Here is a 23,042-nt window from a genome sequence, read left to right as displayed (position 1 = left end):
ATTATTCTACTACCGGCAGAAGTATCCAATGACAAATAAACTGCCGATAGAACTCAAACAATAAGGGCATTCAAACTACCGGCACAAATACCCATTTCCAAGGATACAATATCTGTCGGCACACCTAAATAATGGCATATTATCTGCTGGGGACTACTTGTGGGGCCAAACCAATATAATACGTATTGGCGCGGGATAACACGGGGGAGCGCGCGAGATGCGGAACTTTTCGCTCCAAATAAGCAAAATCCCCAAACTCCAACTCAGACCAAAATCCCCAAATTGACCACCCTAACCTAGCCTCCTCCCCGAGCACACGCCGCCGCCCCCACCCTACGCGGCTGCCAACCACCCTTCGCCACACTCCAGTGCCAGCTTCCTCCCCGACCACGCGCCGACCACCGTCCGCCACACCACTGCAACTCCTCCCGGACCATGCCGCCGAGCACCCTCCGCCGCCCCGACCACCAATTGCCGGACCTCCAGCAACGCCCAAGCAGCCAAGCCTCCTACACGGTCCTCCGCCAGGCTCCTCTAGGCTCGAGTTGCTCAAGTGTTTCAGCGGAAGGATCTGTTCGAGTGAGGATGTCCACAAGGATGACGTCTAACTTCCACCAGATCTGGCATGAAACGAGGTAATCCAGTTAGGTTTAGTTTTGATTTGGCTATCTTACCTCCCCGTACAGCAGTCTTGGCCTCTTTCCCATCCGCCCTCGCTGTAGCACATGGCTACCAACATTGTATTCTCGGCTTGCAGGATCCCCAAGCGACTCGTAGATGCGAAGGAAAATTGAGCAAGGTTCCGCCTCCCATGGTTGAGCAATCGTAAGGGTTATGTTGTCTCTCCATGTTGCTGGTTATATGAGCCCAACTAATATTTGCTTCCTGTGATCTAGGGAAGGATAAAATTGATGATTCCTACCTGCCATACTCATCTATTTCTGTTTTCAGTTGACATTCCTACTGTACGAATTACAGTCTTTGGTACATTCACTTATCCCTTCAAATTTGACAAGCATGGAAGAATCTGAATATCACTTATCCCTCTCCCGTTATTATTTAGCATATGCTAACTGACTGCTGTGTTTATGCTTATATCCTTCGGTTATAGTTTATAACAAACCAAATTAAGGATTTTGTGTTCATCTCTGAAACTTCATAATGATGGTTGGTATTTAATCTTTCAAAGGAATGCAGCAAGCTGTTGTACTAGGAAGATTATCCTGACATGGGAGTTTTTTTAGGAACAGGAGAGTCGCACACATATGAAGTATAGAAATTTATCCTTAATGTGCTAGGCTTAATGCAACTAGATAAATGTTCAACAAGGCATATTGATGTGTTAAATTGTTTTCAGTTTCAGATGTCAATACAAGAAAGGTAACCTTGTGTTAGATCTTCAATCCAAAGGAGAAATTGGTGCATCGGGACATTTAAACTGAACCTAAATTAAGGTAATAATATATGTAAAGTATGTTATTTTCTGTTGTTCTAAAGCCCCATTGTTTTGGTTCATTTTAGAAAAACAGGGCCACTCTCAGGTTCCATTTTGATTGAACTTAAACTGCATACATAGTTAACACCATTGAGACAGACTGAGTAGCTAACCACTTATAAGGTTTTCCAGAAAAGAATGATGAAATAAAAGGGGACACCATCGAGACAAACTGAGTAGCTATCTCGAAGTCTTGTGAATGGAAGGAAATTGGGATATTTGCTAATTCTGTACTAGTCAAAACGTATGTGTGTAGATATTCTGATCATTCTGGTTCATGTCCTACTTAATTAAGGTCTTCGTTTATAGGCCTTGCGCAAATGATATGATTATTTAACAACTTAGTTTCATGGTGTTGGATCTCACGTGAATAAACTATATGTCGAAGTGTTTGCTGTTCTTTGCTTAACTAGATATCAAAGTATAAACAACAAGCTCGTATACAATATGTCAAATTATAATCAAATAACAAGCTCGTGTTCTTTGCTTAATAATGATAAGAGCTTTACAATTAACAAGCTCCAGTACAAAGATGTCAAAGTTTTAATATAAATTGTACCAACTTATAATGGTGGATTCTAATTATAGTGGACTAGATAAGCGGCCTTCGGTGACATTTTGAGCTCTTGTCTGTTGTCTTCAACTGATAGTGTATAGCAGCCAACAATGTGAATTTATGATGGTTATTTAGTTTATTTTATTGTACATTCTGCAGAGCTTTCCTCATTAATTCATTTTTTCACAAAATTGGGAAGACTATTGTATTGCTGCGTAAACTGGAGCAAGGCCGTACCATTTCCATCTGACAAAACATCCTGAATGTCTTGTCTAGTTCTTACACTCTAACAAGGCCATACATAACGGTGTTGTAAGATGAAAGTCTGGACATGATTTAGCTTTTAAACTTACAGTATACTGCTCTTACAATGTTGTAAGATTTGAAGGTCGAAGATACTACACTTCGGTACAGATCTATATCATTATTTGAGAAGTAAACTTTTAATCTGCAGTAGAGTTGTATCTACTAAACATTGGAATTTCTTGATTAATTTTCTGTATCTAGCACTGCAATGGTTACAGGTTGATCTTTACTTGCAATCTAATTTGCATGTTGGTGTGTGTTCTTCAGGAATCATGATACTACTTTATGATCTGATTGGTGAAAGAGGTATTTTGTACGGTTCTCTTGTGTCCGACTTGTCTTTTTCTCTCTATATAAAGTAGCATTGAAAATGTCCTTGTATTTCCTTTGACATCTCAGAAGCTCACACCTGAATATCATGATATATGCATGTAAGAAAGCTCTGTATGTTCTTTTGAGTTAAGCCTAACACCAAACATTTTAGTTTCTATAATTGTTAGTTAATGCTGGAAGAACGTTTGAATTTTATTTGCTGTACTAGTTTCCTTTGTCTGCTCATACAAAAATACTAGATCCTATGATGTCAAAAATTCATACAGGTTGTGGATGACACTTCCTTTTTCTTGAACGTTGTTCCCATTTTGTCTTATGTGTAGTGTTTTCAAACAGAATTCGATGAGTCTTCACTTTCAGAAAACTAAACTTAATATCAGAGACAATCTCACCATGCCATTATGGGTTTAATTATTTGTCCAGACCTGAAACTGTTGTCATGCTTTCTAGGAAGGGCAACTAGATGTGCTTAATTCATGTGCCCAGGCTTGAAACTGCGGACATTTTTTAGCTTCTTATTAAATCGAATATTCACTTGATGCCTTGATGGGAAATTTGTCGATAAATTTTCTTGATGATGTAGCCATTTTTCTTCTAAAAGTTGGGGTGGTGCACTTTTGTAGATTCTGAGTATCATAATAAATGTAATGGGTATAATGTTTTCTAATACTACATGACTTGACATTTGGTTTTTCCTGTCCAGGTTGAAAATGTTCCTGTAAGATTCGTCAAGATACCTTGCCTTAACCATATGCCGTGAGCTCACGCAGAACTTATAGGCTTTACTCTTTGTGGTTGTTTCATCTTGTACTGCTCAAATGTCTAGAAACTACAGATGCTAAATTATGAGGGAAGTCTTCATATGTTTTTTTCGAGAGTACGCCTAGGCGTACCATATTTTTATAGAAGGCAGAAATATTGTACAAGAAACTACAACTTGTTGCGAACAGCAAGTGTAGCTCGAACTCCACACTCCATCGCGACAAATACAAACACAACACAAAATGCCTGTCCTAGACCAATCATCTAGCCGCGTCACAACAAATGCCGGCCTTCTCGAAGCAATAGCTCTAACCGGAAACTCCTTGCCAACGCACTACCCACCCTTGGATGCCTAAGAGGAGACGGCGAGTGGATAGCAGGACTCGGTTGGACCCATGAAAGCCATTGTCTTGGATACGCCGGTGGCTGCGTGCATAGCGCCCATGAAGATCAGCTCGAACAACGGCAAGCACCAAAGAACCACAAACAGTACCCAAGCCAAGTCTTCACCTGCGATGCTCTCAACAGAGGAACGATGCCACACCGCCGCCATCGTTGGTCCTGCAACGGACCAAAGGCTTTCGCCCGAAGACCACAACCCGATCAAGAAAGGGAGATGCCGACACACCACGGCGACGCCTCCAAGGAGGGAAACGACACCCACGGGCGTCGTCGCTGCCAGCTCCGACCGAAGACGAGCATGATTTTCATCCGAACCGTTGCCACCTCCACCCTCTGTCAACAGATTAGGCCCAACTATTGGGGTCACACCGCCGCTGCCGCAACACCTCGCCAACGTGATCAAACCGCCGCGGAACACCGACCCTCACACGGCCGAGAGCACGCGTACCACCAACCAGCACCTGCACGGTCGAAGGAACACTTCTCCAGCTTCAGACCTCCAGCGCCGCCCAGATCCACTGCACCCATAGGCATGGGCTGGCCACACCATCACCTGGCCGCCATCCATGCCACTGCTGCAGCTCAGGGCCCAGCAGGGAAGGAGCAGGCACGCCGAGCCGCCCGCCGCGACCGCGCGTGCCCACTGGAGCTGCCCTGCACGAGACCCCGCTCCGGCCTCCAGCAAGATCCAGACCACGCCGCCCCCAACACCCCAAAAGGGGGCTCCTTCCTCGAGCCACGCCCGCCGAAAGCAGGAGGCGTGCCGCACGTCCCAGCCACCGCCGCGAATCCCGGCCGCCGCTCCCGGCCGCCGCACCTGGCCGAGATCCACCTCCACCAGGACCCGGCACCGCAACCTCCGGCTCCCAACACGTCACCCGAAGAAGACAGCCGCCCGCACCGCCTTGCGACCGCGCTCCGCCTCTCCACCGCGCTCCCCGCCGTGTGTCACCTCACCGGAATCCAACCGCCACCGCGCCGCCCGCGAGACGCCCTTCTCCGCGCGAAGAAGGCCCGTCAGGGCTTGCGGAACTCGCCCGCCGCCTTTCACGGCCGGGCGCCGCCACCACCGCCGGCGCCGGCGGTGGCGGCGGCTAGGGGGGCACAGAGAAGGGGGTGCGCTCGGGGGCTAGGGTTCGCCTCCGGAGCTGCCCGCGCGAGCGGCCCGGGAGGGATAGGGGGTGACTTCTCGGAAAACTTTTTTTCCCGTGTCCCCATACGGCCCGTTCTGGGTACGTGTACTGGTCCGTGTACGGATCGTGGAATCCTCTGTGCTTTTGCCCTGTTTTCCATGGCACGCGTGCAGCTCCATCCACGACGGGCGTCGGGTCTTCATGTGTAATCAATGAATTGCTTACATTGTAAAATCTTTGATGATCAGACTTTATAATATATATGCGATGTGCATCTACATAATCTTTTTGCTTTATTTGAATGGATGTGTCATCTTTTGAATCGGGGTGTGTATGTAAATGTGAAATAAATGTAACACCAGAGTGTAATAGCCTTATTAATTGGGATACTTGGCACCACTGGCCCATCATCTGCCAGGAAACCTATTGATTGCTGGCAAAAAATATCTGCCGGGAGAACAGGAACTACCGGGAGAAGTTTGAACATGATGGCATAAAAACTGCCGGCACATCCCTATCTGCCGGGAATTACAATTCCCGGCAGCCGTTCTCATGGCAGTTCTATCTGCCGGGAGAAAAACATTCCCGGCAGTATCACTGCCCTTGTAAGTGCCTTATCCCGGTAGTTTTCCTGCCCTTACAATCGTGTTGTGGTGTAGTGATCTAACAATCTAACAGAGCTTGTCAATGATTTAAACACTAAGGGCTGCTGTAGTGGGGCCTTTTCTAACTCATAGGTGACGTAAAGGTTTGGCTGTACACTAAAGTAGGATCTCCAAGAGTACCTGGAGATCCAGTTCAAAGGTATGCCTAGTTTTACAGTGCCGACATAGTAAATTCTCATTTCATTGTGTGCAAGTGCAAGAGATGCGGCATGTTTCATTATGTGGTGTTGTTTTGTTATAATGTCATCCTTTTGTGTTCACAGACAGGAAAGTATGCATATTTATCTTCCAAGGAGACGAGTAACTAGTTTGTGTCACCTTGGAGAGGGGATGCAATGAAGATAAAATTGAGGATTTCCAAGTACAAGATGTTAGGAAGGAGCCTTGCAAAAGAAGTAGGAGCTGCGCTGAGCCTCTTCAACCTGTTAAGGTAAGTCACTGTATCCAACTCAACAGTTTAATTCCTTGTTTGTTTCAGGAATAGTTAATTTGCTCTTTTCAATTGCTTTATTTGTCCTCAGTTAATGAGATGCCCAAAGAATGATGCCTGATGTTGGGTACTTGTATAACTATTAGTTGACATAATTAAAGGCCTTACCATTTAATTACTCTGCCGAAGTGTTCCTGAAGCTTTGAAGTCTATTAACGAACTATTATTGCATGAGGCTCACAATCTAGTTTATACTAGGCTAATGATTGCATAGTTTCGCTTGCTGTAGTATGCTTGTATGAAACCCTCTACTGTTCATTATGCTCCCTAAGACTTTAATTAAGCTACAAAATGGCCAACTGCTTGCTTACTTCTACGCAACGTGTTGTCTAAATTTGTAACTTGTCTGTGTTTTGGATTGGGCCCCGACATCATGTTCCTCTAGTGAGCTAAGACAGATTTCTGTATGTAGGCTGCACATACTACCTTTTTTATAGTTTTTAAAATATCATCTCCTTATGCTTCATGACGTGTAACATTATTGTTAGTCCTGTTTTGCCATGTACAAAATAGTATGTCTTGCTCACTTCACTGTTGTAACTATATTTTTGCCCTAGTCATGTGTACTTACAGAAACATTTCAGGATGAAGTGACATCAACACAAAGATATGCGAGCAGTGCGGAATGGCCATTATCGAATGATTATAGATTGGAATTGGAATGTGCTGATGTTCTCGAGCATCAACTAGAGGTGGAAAGACAACGTGTACATGATTCTCAACGTACAATCAACAAGTTGAGACTGGACATGCAGGTATTAGATGCAGGAGTCAAAAAATGAAACAAGACACTGAGGTAACAATGAAGGAATTGGAGATTTTGCAGACTGAAATTTGTGCTATCTAAATCCGGCCGATCCTATTTTCTGAAGAGATTATAGTTCAAATGGTAAGTTATGTTGATGCGTGTCCATGATATAGGAGCTGTATTTGCCCAGTGTATGTAATTTGCTGTTTGTGTATGCTTTATTATCACTGGTGCCGAACCATAATGCCTAGTGGGTATAATCGGCTGTAATTTCTTTATTGTATAGTGTAGGATTATTCTACGTTTATATGCCTTAGTCTCTTTATTGTATAGTGTATGTTTTTTAGAGGTGATAGTATAGAGTAGAATAATTCTTTGAATATGCTATATCGTTCAAACGGGGGCCAACTCGCCCAAACGTTGTAGTGACCATGGCCCTCCATAGGCCGTACGATCCATGGGCCATCTACGAGACGGACGTCCATGGCCGTCAGATCTGTGGGCCTTCTGTAGGCTGTCGAATCCATGGGCCTTCTATCGGCTGTCGGATCCATGGGCCTTCTATGGGCCGTCAGATCCATGGGCCTTCTATGGGCCGTCGGATCGATAGGCCTTCTATGGGTCGTCGGATCAATGGGCCTTCTACGGGCCGTCTCATCTATGGTCCTTGTACGGGCCGTATAAGGGGCCGTAAACGGGCTAGAGTGGAAATCGTACGTTTTATGGCCGTACCATAACGGGCCATTAATAGGTCGTATTTGATGATGCTATGAAAATGGCCCAACAGATTAAAGGGCCACAAATGGGCCGACTGTACCCACGGGCTGAATTTGGCCCATAAGCAGAAAAGGCCAGTAACGGGCCATAAGTAACCGAATGCTGGAAATGAGCCCAAGAATAAATGGGCCCTGAGAAGGCCGAAAGGTAACACGAGCTAGAAATGACCCAATGGAATAATGGGCCGCTAATGGGTGTAAAGCGATACACTATTCATTACGGGCCGGTTTCACCACGGGCCATTAATGGGCCAAGAGTTACAAAGGGACTCATATGGGCCGAAATACGTCATGGGCCATACATGGGTCGGAAGTTACAACGGGCTGGAATCATATTGGACGGCCCAGATGACGCTACTTGGCCTAATTCCGGTTCCGGTAGGCCGTAACTGGGCGTGAGTTAGCAGGCTGTAAATGTGCTATATGCGAACATGTCATTAAAAGGCTTTCCGTGGGCCGGCCCGCCACCTTTTGACCATGTCAAACGGGCCGGACTTTTCACAAGAATGGGCCTCTGTTGAGCCGTGACACGTGTCGACGTATCATAGGCGCCTTGGGTCCAATGAGTGGATGACATCTGTCCCAACGGTGAGCCGTCACGTGTTTCCTCCAGCCAATGATGATTTTACATGTGGAAAATCCCCATTAGTCGGGGTTGTTAATGGGTTACCGGATCCAAAACCGGACCCGATAGCTTAACGGCGTTCCGTTATGGTGGATGCCACGTGTCGGTCACCCTTGACGAAAGCACTTCTGTGACGCGCGATTTATCATCATGGAAGTGGACACTTCCGTGATGATAATTTTGGTAATGTCATGGAACACTTCTACGATAGCACAGTTATGACTATCTTGATTATGTCATAAATCATCATCGATGTACATGCATGAAAAAATGCGACCTACTGTGACAAACACGTATCATCACCGAAGTGTATTTTTTGTAGTGGATATTGCTCCAAAACACTCAGCCACTTTCTCCATCCAAATATGTCCAAACCCGAAACTCAAACTTGGCCCCACCGATTCTTTCTACCCAGAGCCACCGGGTTCATATGACATAGCCACTACCGGAAACCCTAACGATTCGGTCACACCGATACGGATGTCGGTCTCACTGAGATGCCCTTGCTAGCACTCAGTGATCTATTGCATTCGCTTCGGTCTCACCGGGTTGTCTTCATAGATTCTCTATTGCTTATTTCTTCACTTCGGTCCCACCAAGTTGACGCAATCGGCACCACCGAGATGATGTTTGCCCTAATCCCTAGCACATCGGGCCCATTGAGTTGTTCCAGTCCGTCCCACCGAGATTCCTAATGTTCATATTTTTGAATAGATCGGTTCCATAGAGTTTTCTAATCAATGCCACCGAGATGGGTCAAAAGTGTGTAACGGTTGGATTTTGTATGGAGGCTATATATACCCATCCACCCCCTTCTCCATCAGAGAGAGAGAGCCATCAAAACATACCTACACTTCCACCATCCATTTTCTGAGAGAGAGACATCTACTCATGTGTTGAGATCAAGATATTCCATTCCTACCATTTGAACCTTGATTTCTAGCCTTCCCCAAGTTGCTTTCCACTCAAATCCCTGTTCCACCATAGCCAAATCTGTGTGAGAGAGTTCAGTGTTGGTGCGACTATCATTTGAAGCACAAGAGCAAGGATTTCATCATCTATACGCCATCTATTACGTTTTGGAGAGTGATGTCTCCTAGAGTGCTTAGGTGTCGCTTGGGAGCCTCCATTGTGATGTGGAGTTGAACCAAGAAGTCTGTAAGGGAAAGGAGATCGCCTACTTCGTGAAGATCTACCCGAGTGAGGCAAGTCCTTCATGGGCGATGACCCTGGTGTGATAGACAAGGTTGCTTCTTAATGGACCCTTCGTGGGTGGAGCCCTCCGTGGACTCACGCAGCCATTACCTTCATGGGTTGAAGTCTCCATCAACATGGACATACGATAGCACCACCTGTCGGAACCATGCCCAAAATCTCCGTGTCTCCATTGTGTTTGCCTTTTCCGAACCCTTCGCCTTACCTTCATATGCAATGTTTTACTTTCCACTACTATAATTGCATGTGTAGGTCGATTGCTTGACTTGTGCTAATTGCTGAAATCTACCCGTGACTAAAATTGAGAAAATGATAGATTTTTATTTGGTCAAGTAGTCTAATCACCCCCCCCTCAAGACATACTTTTGATCCTACACTCCTCTTCTCTTAGACACCGTTGTCCTTGTGCTTGCTGCCAAAGAGGAGGAGGCTTTTCTATGGTCGAAGGAGACTCCCGTGATGTTGAATCATAGGCCGAAGTCATTTTCTACACTACCTTATTTCGGACCTTAGACTCCATGCTTGGAGTCTCGACTATAGAGGATGTTTGCTCACACTGTTCCATGGGTACGTGGATGGAGATGGAGGAGTTCTACTTCTTGAGATTGTGTTGGTTTTTTCCTTAAAGTGGAAAGGGTGATGCAGCAAAGTAGTGATAATTATTTCCCTCAATTGAGGACCAAGGAATAAATAAATTAGGAGGAACACACAAGTCACCAATGACTGCACATACACAAACAAACATATACTTGCACCCAGCGCGATAAAGGGGTTGCCAATCCCTTCACGGTTACTTGCGAGGATGAGATATGATAGTGATAGATATAAAAGATAAGTAAAAGTGTAAAACCAAATAAAAGTAAATAAATTGCAACAAGGTATTTTTGTGTTTTTGATTCTTTAGATCTGGAAATAATATGATAAAAATAGACCCAGGGGCCATAGTTTTCACAAGAGGCTTCCCTCTTGAAAGAAAGCATATGGTGGGTAAACAGATTACTGTTGAACAATTAATAGAAAAGCATATAGTTATGATGATATCTAAGGCAATGATCATGAATATAGGCATCATGTCCATGACAAGTAGACCGACTCCTGCCATCATCTACTACTATTACTCCACACATCGACCGCTATCCAGCATGCATCTAGTGTATTAAGTTAATAAGAACGGAGTGACGCCTTAAGCAAGATGACATAATATACAAGGATAGATCCAATCAATATGAACAAACCCCATCTTTTTATCCTTAATGGCACCGCAAGATTGAACCCATTACAAAGCACCCCTCCCATGGCAAGAAAAATCAAGCTAGTTGGCCAAACCAAATGGATATATCGGAAAGAAAAACAAAGCTATCTTAATCATGCATAAAAGAGTCCAGAGAAGACTCAAATAATATTCAAAGATAATCTAATCATAAACCCACAATTCACCGGATCTCAACAAAGGCACCGCAAAATAATATTAAATCGAATAGATCTCCAAGAACATCGAGGAGAAACATTGTATTAAAGATCAAAGAGAGAGAAGAAGCCATCTAGCTACTAGCTATGGACCCGTAGGTATGTGGTAAACTACTCACACATCATCGGAAGGGCAGGAAGGTTGATGTAGAAGCCGTCCATGGTCGAATCCCCATCCAACAGAGTACCGGAAAAGGCCTCCAAAAGGGATCTCGTGGTTCTAGAACTTGCGGCGGCGGAAAAGTATTTTTGGTGTGCCCCCTGGTCTACGGGGATATTTTGGTATTTATAGAAGAAGAATTAGGGCTAGATGATCCATGAAAGTGTGTTATATTGACTAGAAGGGGGTGAATAAGCGATTTTTAAAAATTTGTCACTGAGGAAATACAACTTGAGGAATTTGCTAAGTGACGAACTACATGCAGCGAAATAAGTACCCAGGTGCATGCATAACAAGACAGTATCATAGTCATCATGATGAAATGAAACATACATAGAGCAGAGGTAGCGTGTAAACAAGATAAGCAGGCAGATGACAAGATGATTGAAGAAATAGGATTGAAGAAATTGAGAAAGTCTTCAGTCAAAGTCTTCACACAGTAATGATCAATTTCTTCAACACATAAGCGAGGAAATGAAAGGGTTGAGGAAATAGAACTAGTAGCTTGGTGAAGACAATGATTTGGTAGACCAGTTCCAACTGTTGTGATAGTTGTACGTCTTCGTTGGAGCAGCTTAGTATTTAAACCAAAGGAGGCACAATCCCGGGACACACAATCCTTACCATATTCTCCATGAGCTAAGGTCACACAGACCTCGCCCAATCACTCGTGGTAAGCCTTCAAGGTGAATTCCATACCATCATAGACTTGGTCACCCGACGATCTGCAATTCCTGTTGTATGCTCTAGAGCATGACGCCTAAGAGCAACTCTAGCAGACCATGCAAAACACGCAGACCCGCAAATTTCCAGCGAGTATGCGGGCTCGGCCCAATTTTCGGCCAAAGCAGAGCCCGCATACTCTCCCAGCCGCAAAAAAATTTGCCGCGGCCTGCAAACTGCATGCCCCAACTGCTATATCTACGGTTCTGCGACTGGTTTGCGGGTCGAAACCCTATCCCCCGCCGCCGCCGAGCCACGCGATTCCCACCCTCTCCTACACATTTCTCGCCGCTGGCGACCATCCTCCGCGCCTCTAGCCGCCATGTGGGGCCGCATGTGGAGCTTCGGACGTGGCTCCGGCAGCAGATCCGGCGGATGAAGCAACCTGGAGCGCGAGCGGCGCGCCCGGCCAGATGGCATGAGGAAGCGTGGTGCCTGGAAGTGGACCAACCGTGGCCTGTTGCCGCCGGCGAGCATCCGGCGGAGCGAGACGGAGGAGTATGACCGCCGGCGCGCGTCCTTCTCCTCTGTGAGATCTTCGTACACCGGGAGCTAATCCTCCTCCGGCGTGGGCCTTCTCCCCGTGAAGAGGGACTGGTCGGAGGACGAGAAGGAGCCAGAGGAGCCGTAGGAGTTCGACTTCCTCCCCATAACGGAGGAGCCTGAGGAGTCCGCTCCACTCGGCAGCCGAGCAGTCGTCGGGCCGGAAGACTACGTCACAGACGTCGATGCCATTGCGGCCGCCATCGCTGAGCGGAGCATGCGCGAGGAGGCGGACCGCCGATGCCACACTGAGGAGCTCGAAGACCTCCAGTGGCGGCAGGCGGTCGCCGCCAACCTCACTGGCAAGGAGAAGGCCGAGGAGTGGCGCCGCATCCGCGAGGAGCAGAGGGCGAAGTACGTCGAGCTCTGCAGCTCAGGCAAGGAGGATTGAGCGTCCTTCTCCTCCACGACGTCATCCATTTGCCGCGACCTCGCTGCCATCAGATCCGCCCCCTCTAGTACTAGTTAACGTAGTATGTACTATGAACTATGTTTGTAGTGTGTTGATCATGTAAAATCTATGTAGTATGTGATGAACTATGTTTGTGCAATTTCTCCCACGAAAGTGTTTTTTCAAATTATGCAGGTTTAGATACGGTTTCTATTCGGCCACGCTATTTTTTGACCCGCAAACGCGATCTTTGTGAAACCGCAAACGCATTTTGCGGGTCAAGTTTTTGTGGGGTCTGCTAGAGTCGCTCTAACCATCTGGAAGATGCACAATCTTCAAAATTATCAAGCGTTGGTTCCACACAAGAACAATATCTTTAGTGATGCTCAATCACTTTTGGTTTTAGGAGTTAGGGATTTCGGTTTTCCTCACTGATGATTTTCTATCGAAGTCCTCAAAGGACGGGATGCTCTAAATGACGAGTGTCAGTTTCTCTCAGAGCATCCAACCAGCTAGTGGTTGAGGGGGCGGCTATTTACAGCCGGGGAGCAGCCTGACATGATAAGACATAAATGCCCTAATGATATGACCGTTAGGTGGATAAGATATTTCGGACAGCTGGCGCGTAGCACAACAACGGTCAGGAACTTGAGCTCTCAAATTCCTCAGGGCTATCATGTTCCTCACTTGTAGGCAATCCGCACTGGCGAATTCCTAACTCCTCAGTCAGAACAAATTCCTCAGAGACCAGAAGATCTTCGTCTCTGCCACTAAAGAAATTGACTGAACTATGTGAGATTTCCAAAGGCTTCACTCGAAGGATTGGGTATCTGTAGTCTTTGAGATGAGCGTCACTTGGAATTTTTTCCTTAGTATTACCTTGACCCCCTTTAACAGTACGACGTTTCCTATGACTCAAGAAAGGAAAATGAAACTACGAAAACAAAGTCTTCACACTTCATAGTCCTCGCATCAATATCATTATCTTCAAGCTCATACCAATTTCCTCATTTTCAAAGTCTTCAGATGAAGACATTCATTTTTAGGGGTCGACATTCTTCAAATATATCAAACTCCTAAAATACTTATAAGACCTGTGTACACTCACAAACACATTAGTCCCTTAACCTATAAGTCTTCAATACACCAAAATCACTAAGGGGCACTAGATGCACTTACAATCTCCCCCTTTTTGGTGATTGATGACAAATAGTTTAAGTTTTCAACGGGGTTAAACATATGAAGTCTAAATACTGATATTGAGGAATTTGATTGCAAGACATAGAAGAACTCCACCTAAAGATGTTCATATTTGAGGAATTCTCTTTGGATTGCAAATGCACATTGTAGTATAAAATCATGGTGACTGATGATCTCCCCCTATATCTTGTAATCCATACACGCATTTAACATATAATATGAAGAATTTGAAATGCACGATGGAAAATGGTGACTGATGAAATTCAGCATGCGTGCATTAAGGTACTTGAGGAAATAAGCATGCAGAAGGCAATTTAAAAGTATCAGACCACCATCGGACTTAGGTTTACAAATCAACCAAAAAACTTAAGAAGAGCAAGAGTTGTAACTAAACGAAAAAACAACCCATATATAAGACCCGCTTGAAGACTAACTCAAATTTCTCCCCCTTTGTCATCAAATGACCAAAAGGGATGAAACTTGCGGGCTAACGCCCCTGAAGAATATCATCATGAGGTCAATGGAGGAGGGCCAACATTGTCCTGGTCGTTTGTCGATGTAGGGCATGCTGCAGTGTCGTCGAGATCCTCAGCTTCATTTGCCTCACACGATAAAGAATATGAACTAGTGACCAGCTGAGGAACTTTGACCTTCTTTAATTTCTTTGAGGGAGGTTGAGACCAGTCAAAGTTCTATTGAAAGTCCGTCTGCTTGAGGTCTTCATCACTGTAAAGATGAGAAAGTATAGCCCAAGTGCGATCGAAGATTTCATGCACATAATAGTGATTCTTCTTCAGAGTGTTCTGAGTAATAGTCATGTTTTGAAGAATTGAGCCAATTGACTCTTGACCCACTTGTGATTGCGATCGACTTTGTAGTGAAGACTTAGAAGAAGCTCCCGATCAGTCATCACACGAGGGGCAGTGGCTTGAGGATTTTTCTCGGTGGCTTTAGCAACAGAGTCCTGGGTTGCAGAGTCAACATTGGTGGAGTAAGATGCAGCCTTACAGAATTGGCCATACAATGGACGAGTGCCTTTATCAATAACAACATCTTTGCCTTTTTCATCAACCAAGGAAATTGTCCTTTTGATGACTTCAATAGGTGGCAGAAAGCTAAGGTGATTCTGAAAGTCAGCCTTGTATGGAATTGAAGACCTGGTTCTGATGAATTTCATTATCCAAGGAGCATAGGGCTTCAATTCAAATGGCGACAGCGCAACATTGGCCAAAGTCCTCACGAATAAATCGTGATAGTTAATGGGAATACCATGAATGATATTGAACAGCAGATTTTTCATGATGCCAATGACTTCTTATTCTTCAGAATTGTGGCCTATGATAGGACTGAGGGTTTTGGTCAAGATGCGATAGATGGTTCTAGGCACATAGAGCAAATCCTTCACTGGGAAGGTGGTTCTTGGAGCTTGGCCTGGTCGCAAAGGCTTCATCAACACTTGCATGAGATGATTTTGAAGTTCAAGTTCTTCATATATGAGCCGTGCACCTTCAGCTGGAGAGCTTACTGGGATGGCATGAAGAAATTCAGTTGCTGGAGCTTTGTAGTGAGTGTTTTTAATCATCCGGTCCAGAATCCATGAATTCACATCAGTGACATTTCCAGTGAGGTGCAGAGTTTCATAGAACTGAAGAATTAGCTCTTCATTCCAATCACATATGTCATCTCAGAAATTGAGGATTCCAGCTTCGTGAAGAACATTCAGAACTGGTAGAAAGCATGGAATGGACTCCATATCTACATGAGGAATCTACCTGTGTTGGAAGACTTTGTCCTTGTCAAATAGAACTAGGGCATAAAAATTCATTTGACTGCCAGTCTAAAACCTCTTACGCCTTAGTCTTGCTGAGTCATAAGGATTCTCATCAGTGAAGAAATGATGCTCAGCAAAGAAATCTGCATTCTTGAATTTCGGCCTCTTTGTGCCAGAATGAGCATTTTGAGGCTTGGGCTGAAGATTTGCAGTCGTAAGCCTCACAACCTCTTGATTTACAACTTTAGGTACTTCGGAATGAGGAATTGAGGTAGCAGTTTCATCAGCAGTCTGGTTCTCCATTTTCTTCAGCTGTTGCGGCTGGTATTTCTTCAAGAATAGATTGGAGAGAAGTTGGACGTTCTTCATACCCTATCAATATTTCATCAGTTTGCATAGGGGACTAAGGAATTTGATGTAGATGTGTGGCGATTAGTGAATTGGGGTGAAGATTTTCCCAATAATCATCATTCAGACCAGGAGTGATTAAGCCAATATCCACATCTTCGTCAATTTCTTCAACGCCTGCCTCTTTAGCAATGAACTAAGGCACATGCGATGATACCAGCGGAGTTGAAGCAGTAGCTTCCACTTTGATTTCTTCATCCAACTACTCTGAGGAAGCAGCAGAAGGATTTCTTCATCAGTATCATCATTAGGAATGACATATTCTTCGCCAAACAGAACTAGTTCCTTTGATGGCACAATAGAGATTGGAACAACATCAATTGGTTTACTAAAGGAGCTCATCAAAGTCCTCACTTTCTTGGGAGCCGAGGACTCTGCAAAGGTTGATGCTTTCCTCTTCTTCGCGGCTTCCTTCTCCGCAGCCTTTGTTTTCTTCACTTCTGATGCAGAAGGAAGGATGGTTTTCTTCATCTTTGAAGATGTTGCAGGAGGAGCAGATGAAGGTGGTGCATTTTCTTCAGGCACGACTATTGCAGTCGCCCTTGCATTCTTAGTTTCTTCAGGCACATCAGATTCTTCAGCTGGCCTAGGTTGTTCTTCAGGCGCAACATTGGTGGTTGCCCTGGCATTGTCTTCAGGAGCAACAGTTTCTTTAGCTTCCCTAGTAGTTTCTTCAGCAGCCTGAGTTTCTCCAGCTTCTCTTTCATTTTCTTCAATAGTTGAACATAAGCTTCAGCCTTTGGAATTGGTTGTTGTGATGGAGCTGCAACATTTGTCTTGAGGTCCTTGGCAATCTTGACAAATATGATCTTGGCTCCTAGCCAATCAACATGGTATCTATCAAATTCATCACTTAGGCCTTTGATTTCCTTTTGAACAGTGTCAAGTTCTTTAGGAGCCAGAGTAAGAACGCTGTTCCTCAGAAATCGCTTCTTCTTGTATTGGTCCTTCTTGGCGCGTCTGGCCTTCTCAAATTTCAATTTTTCTTTGCCTATGAAAGCATTCAACATGTGACTTTGACCAGGAGTTAGATTCAGGTCGGGGAGTGGAGTGTTTGGATCCTTGTGCCATATGTCAATGAAACTGAGGATGTTCTGCGGATCCAGCATAAGAGGCACATAGATGCCTTTGACTCTTGTAGCCCTTTGCAGTCTATCTTTGATGATTTCAGCAAGTTCTTCATCATTAGCTTCATCATCATAAGATTGAACATGGAAAGCCACATGCTTCTTATGAGGAATTGGCCTCTTTCCATGTCCAAGAGTGGACTTGACCTTCAACAAAGATGGACCACTTGAGGATTGCTGTTGAGCCAAGGAAGTTGCAGATGCCCGTGAGGCTATTCAAAAATCTAGTAGTCCGCTAACACATTGCAAGATGCACCGGTGTTGAGGACTTTGCAGCAGCAACTAAGGATTTTGTAGCAACTATGGGAATTTGCGCTGAGCTTGAGGAAGTTGCTTGAGGATTCTGCCCTAAGGGCTTTGCTGTTGAGGAACTTGGCCGTGAGGGCATTGAGCTTGAAGGCTTTGTCTTCATAGCTGATTTCTAAAAGATTGCCTTCTTTGGCGCAGTTCTACTAGCAAAAGCCTTAGCAGCAGCAGCTTGACTGTCTTCATTGAATTTTCTCACTGCTTCTGCGGCAATTTTCTGAAGCTTGGCTTGGCGCTTGGCCCATTCCTTTGGGGGCTCTCACCCACACTTCACGACTTCGGAGTGGGATGGCATGGGATCTGAGTCCCTAGAACTTTTCAAGGATAATGCCCCAAAGAGCAAGAACTTGGCGGAGGATGCAGTTGCTGAGAAACTAATGGCTCAGGCTACCCCGGCCTATACTCTGGCTAGCAATCCCGCTTCCAGTGTCTGCTCCAACGTGCCGGCTCATCCGGGCTCGCCATCACTGTCTGGAATCATGGATCTCCCTGTCTCACCTCCGCGTGGCTCTGTTGGTGCTCTCACCAAGTGGAAATCTTTTGTGCGGAAATTCTCGACACGCAGTTGTGCTTCCTCGAGCACCAAGCTCTCCACGGCGGGGCTTTTCCACTGCCTGGATGCTGATATGGTCGACGCGGCGGGCCAGGCTTCTTCGGTGGCTCCGCGCTCTACTCCGGCACTCCCCCTCATCCACAGCGTGCAAGAGTGGCTAGATCCATGATAGTGGGGTTCAGGTGGCGGACAAAGCTGCTCGTCGTGGGCGGCCCATGACCTCCCGGCTTGAGGTATTTCCACAACACCATCCTTGTTGATTGCTATGAACTCTCCCTCCTCCCCTATTAGACTTGTTCTCCCCTCTTACTCGGACGTTCACTTGACGAAGGTTCTCTCAGATGTTGGTATATCACTTGATCAAAATGTTGGTTCCCCCTCCTCTATTCTTGCGTTGATTAGGGCCAACGAGGTGGCCCAGGCTGCCATTGCCAACGCAAAAGAGCATGATGCGGCTCCTCCCACCCCTTCGGTTATGGCCGAAGTGGGCTCAGGGGAGGGGGGGGGGGCAGACTGGGATGCTACCCCTTGTGTTTCTGTGAAGAAGGGTGCCCCTAAATGCGCTAAATCCTACTTGGCACCCTGCAGGTCGAGTCTCCGTATCAAAAACCTTTCTTTCAAATGAAAGCCCTATTTTGGAATGTGAGGGGATTCGGCGCTCGGGGGTACCGGGATCAACTAAAAGATGTCGTGAGGGGCGATAATAATGACCTGGTGGGCCTTGTAGAGACCTTCAAGACTTCTTTCTCTCCCCACGAGCTTTCTGTAGTTGCAGGAGCGAATAGATTTGATTGGAATTTTCTGCCTTCCTCGGGCCATTCGGGTGGCGTCCTTATCGGTTCTAAACGTGAAGTTTTTGACTTTGTAGGTTTTGATCACGGGAGTTTTTGGGCCAGCACTATTCTGTATCACCTTCAATTAAATGTCCTTTGGGAGGCCATGGTGGTGTATGGACCGGCCGATCATTCCCTCTCCACTGTGTTCCTGGATGAGATTTCTATTAAGGTTGAATCTTGTACTCTTACCCTCCTCGTGGGTGGTGATTTTAATTTGCGTCACTACCTGACCGATAAGAACACCAACAACTTCTCCTGGCCGCTTGCAGATGCTTTCAATGAGTTCATTAGTAGTTGCACTTATCGTGAGACACCCAGGATGGGATCTAGATTCACATGGATTAACCATCAAGTCTCCCCTATTCGTTCTGTCCTGGACCATGTTTTTGTGTGCCCTAATTAGGACTCCCTTTTTCCTTAATCCACTCTCAAGGCTAAGGCCATTTTGGGCTCAGACCACGCCCCACTCATTCTTGATGCGGGGCGGCAGCGCTCTCCCACCCCTCCTCGGTTCCAGTTTGACACTTCCTGACTGCTAATTGATGGTTTTTGCGACCTCCACTCGTCTAAAATTTCAGACACTCTCTTGATGGCTCGTCGCTCCTTCGGTCCTATGGATGACTGGCATCATTGCTCCTATTCCTTACGTAAATTCCGGTGTGGCTGGTCTCGTAATCACACGACGCAGGAGCGCAGGGAGAAGGCCCTTCTTATGACACAAATTAGTAATTTAGACCTACATGCTGATACGTGCGGCCTCTCTGATTCTGAATGGGTGTTGCGTTTCTCTATTGAGGAGACCTTGGTGCAGTTGCATCGTCATGCTAAAATTTATTGGCGCCAAAGGGGTACTCTCAATTGGTTGCTTAAAGGAGATTCTCCCACTGCCTACTTTTTTGCTATTGTCAATGGGAGGCATCGAAGATGCATGATTGACAGCCTGATGATCAATGGGTTAAAAATCTCAGACCAAGGTATTATCATGGAACATGTGGTCGATTTCTTATCTTCCCTTGTTTCTGCCAAACTAGACCTGGGCTTTAGAATTTCCTCTTCTTTCTGGAACAACTGCGACCGGGTCTCTTCGGATGAAAATGATGCTCTTACACTTCCTTTCTCTGAAGAGGAATCCTCACTTCTATCACTAAACTAATGCTAATTCTGCTTCTGGCCTGGATGGCTTCTCAGTTCCTTTCTTCAGGACCTTTTGGCCTCAACTTAAAGCTCTTATTTGTGCGATTATCCAAGGATTCTGTTTGGGTATGGTGCACATTTCTAGACTCAATTATGCTATTATTTCCCTCATTCCTAAAGTCAAGGGCGCAGACATTATCTCCTAGTTTAGGCCTATTTCCTTGATTAATAATTTTGCCAAATTTCGTGCCCAATGTTTGGCCACTCGCCTCACACCAGTTCCCCATCGCACCCTTTCTTATACTCAATCCTCCTTTGTCAAAGGCCGCTTTATAATTGATGGGGTCCTCTGCTTGCATGAGATCATTCATGATATCCATAAATCTAGCAGCAAGGCAATTATCCTTAAGTTGGATTTTGAGAAGGCGTATGATTCCGCGAGTTGGGGCTTCTTAAGGCAAGTTCTTTTGTCCAAGGGTTTTGATGGTTGCATTGTCCATAGAATTATGCATATGGTCTCGGGAGGGGGGGGGCACACTGCTATTTCTGTCAATGGGAGGGTTAGTAACTTCTTCAAGAACTCCAGAGGCCTCAGGCAAGGAGACCCGGCCTCTCCCATCCTTTTTAACTTCGTTCCGGATGCTCTCTCTAATATTTTTTATAGAGCCGTTGAGGGAGTCCTGGATTAGGGGGTGTTCGGGTAGCCGGACTATACCTTCAGCCGGACTACTGGACTATGAAGATACAAGATTGAAGACTTCGTCCCGTGTCCGGATGGGACTTTCCTTGGCGTGGAAGGCAAGCTTGGCGATGCGGATATTCAAGATCTCCTACCATTGTAACCGACTCTATGTAACCCTAACCCTATCCGGTGTCTATATAAACCGGAGGGTTGTAGTCCGTAGGCAATCAACTCCATATACAACAATCATACCATAGGCTAGCTTCTAGGGTTTAGCCTCCTTGATCTCGTGGTAGATCTACTCTTGTACTACCCATATCATCAATATTAATCAAACAGGACGTAGGGTTTTACCTCCATCAAGAGGGCCCGAACCTGGGTAAAACATCGTGTTCCCTGCCTCCTGTTACCATCCGGCCTAGACGCACAGTTCGGGACCCACTACCCGAGATCCGCCGGTTTTGACACCGACATTGGTGCTTTCATTGAGAGTTCCTCTATGTCGTCGCCTTTAGGCCCGATGGCTCCTTTGATCATCAACAACGATGCAGTCCAGGGTGAGACTTTTCTCCCCGGACAGATCTTCGTCTTCGGCGGCGGCGCTCTGCGGGCCAATTCGCTCGGCCATCTGGAGTAGATCGAAAGCTACGCCCCTGGTCATCAAGTCAAGTTTGGAAGCTTAAACTACACGGCTGGCATCCGCGGAGACTTGATCTTCGACGGGTTCGAGCCACGGCCAAGTGCGCCGCACTATCTCGAGGGGCATGATCTAGCTCTGCCCCCGGACAGTGTCCTAGAGGCCGCACACGCATCGGTTCCGACCCCTAACTCGGAGCCTATTGCGCCAATCGAGGATGAGCGGTTGGACGTCACCTCGGGGGCTGCGATCCCAAAAGCGATCGAGCCGAACGCTAGCCCCGCACTCTGCACAACCCGTGACTCCGAGGATCCGGACTCCGAACTCCCCGCGCCCTTGGCAATCGAATCCGATTGGGCGCCGATAATGGAGTTCACCGCCGCAGACATCTTTCAGCATTCGCCTTTTGGCGACATCCTGAATTCTCTTAAGTCTCTCTCTTTATCAGGAGAGCCCTGGCCGGACTACGGTCAGCGAGGGTGGGATACGGACGATGAGGAAATTCAAAGCCCACCCACCACCCACTTTGTAGCCACTGTCGACGATCTAACCGACATGCTTGACTTCGGCTCCGAAGACATCGACGGCATGGACGATTATGTAGGAGACAAACAGGAACCAGCACCTGTAGGGCACTGGAAGGCCACCTCATCATATGACATATATATGGTGGATACTCCAAAAGATGGAGATGGCAATGGAACAGTGGGGGATGACGCCCCCAAGAAACAGCCAAAGCGCCGGCGTCAGCGGCGCCGCTCTAAATCCTGCCAAAGCAAAAACGGTGATTCCGGCACGGGAGATAATACTACCCCGGATAGCGCCGAAGAACACCCACCTCAGCAAGATTCGGCACAGGAAGATGGAGAAGACAGCCCTCATGAGAGAGCGGCAGACCGAGAGGTCGAGGATGATAACTATACGCCTCCCTCCGAAGACGAGGCAAGCCTCGATGACGACGAATTCGTCATACCATCAGACCCCGCCAAACAAGAGCGTTTTAAACGCAGGCTTTTAGCCACGGCAAGTAGCCTCAAGAAAAAGCAGCAACATCTTAGAGCTGCCCAAGATTTGCTAGCTGACAGATGGACTGAAGTCCTTGCGGCCGAAGAGTATGAACTCGAATGCCCCTCCAAGAGTTACCCAAAGCGCAGGCCGCTACCCCGATCAGAGGAGGAAGCACCTACATCACCAGTGCATGACATGGCAGACCGGCCACCTCGCAGCCGCGACAGAGAGGCCTCTCGGCCCTCCACCCAAGCCATGCCCCGACGCCGCTCAACTAAGGCACGGGAAAATGCGCCAGACCTGCGAGGCATACTGGAGGATAAGGCAAGACAAACAAGATCGATCTACGGATCGCGCAGGCACCCTATGGCATGTGACAATGATCTTCACTCCGGATACAACAAATCTGGTCGGGCCAAACACAACAGACATAGCTCTTCTGAGCTGCGTCGTGATATAGCCCAGTACAGAGGCGCCGCACACCCGCTATGCTTCACGAATAAAGTAATGGATCATAAAATCCAGAGGGTTTCAAACCCGTAAACATCGAATCATACGATGGCATAACAGATCCGGCGGTATGGATCGAG

At 46.4% G+C, this 23,042-nt stretch overlaps 1 long non-coding RNA gene across 10 annotated transcripts; it reads left to right on the top strand.

Moving 5' to 3' along the window:
* The first annotated feature begins 216 nt into the window (after positions 1-216).
* LOC125543774 lies at positions 217-3,620 on the top strand. Of its 10 annotated transcripts, XR_007298755.1 has the most exons (6): positions 217-635; positions 758-1,270; positions 1,358-1,454; positions 2,211-2,459; positions 2,576-2,663; positions 3,394-3,620. It is a non-coding gene; the product is annotated as an uncharacterized LOC125543774 (long non-coding RNA). The 10 variants fall into 10 exon arrangements; XR_007298748.1 differs by having other exon boundaries at positions 758-984; positions 1,358-2,459; XR_007298752.1 differs by lacking the exon at positions 2,211-2,459 and having other exon boundaries at positions 2,625-2,663.
* Positions 3,621-23,042: the final 19,422 nt, after the last annotated feature.

This window comes from Triticum urartu, chromosome 3 (genome assembly GCF_003073215.2).
Source record: "Triticum urartu cultivar G1812 chromosome 3, Tu2.1, whole genome shotgun sequence".
In the NCBI taxonomy this organism is placed as follows: domain Eukaryota; kingdom Viridiplantae; phylum Streptophyta; class Magnoliopsida; order Poales; family Poaceae; genus Triticum; species Triticum urartu.
This window is presented reverse-complemented; position numbering and strand designations above follow the sequence as displayed.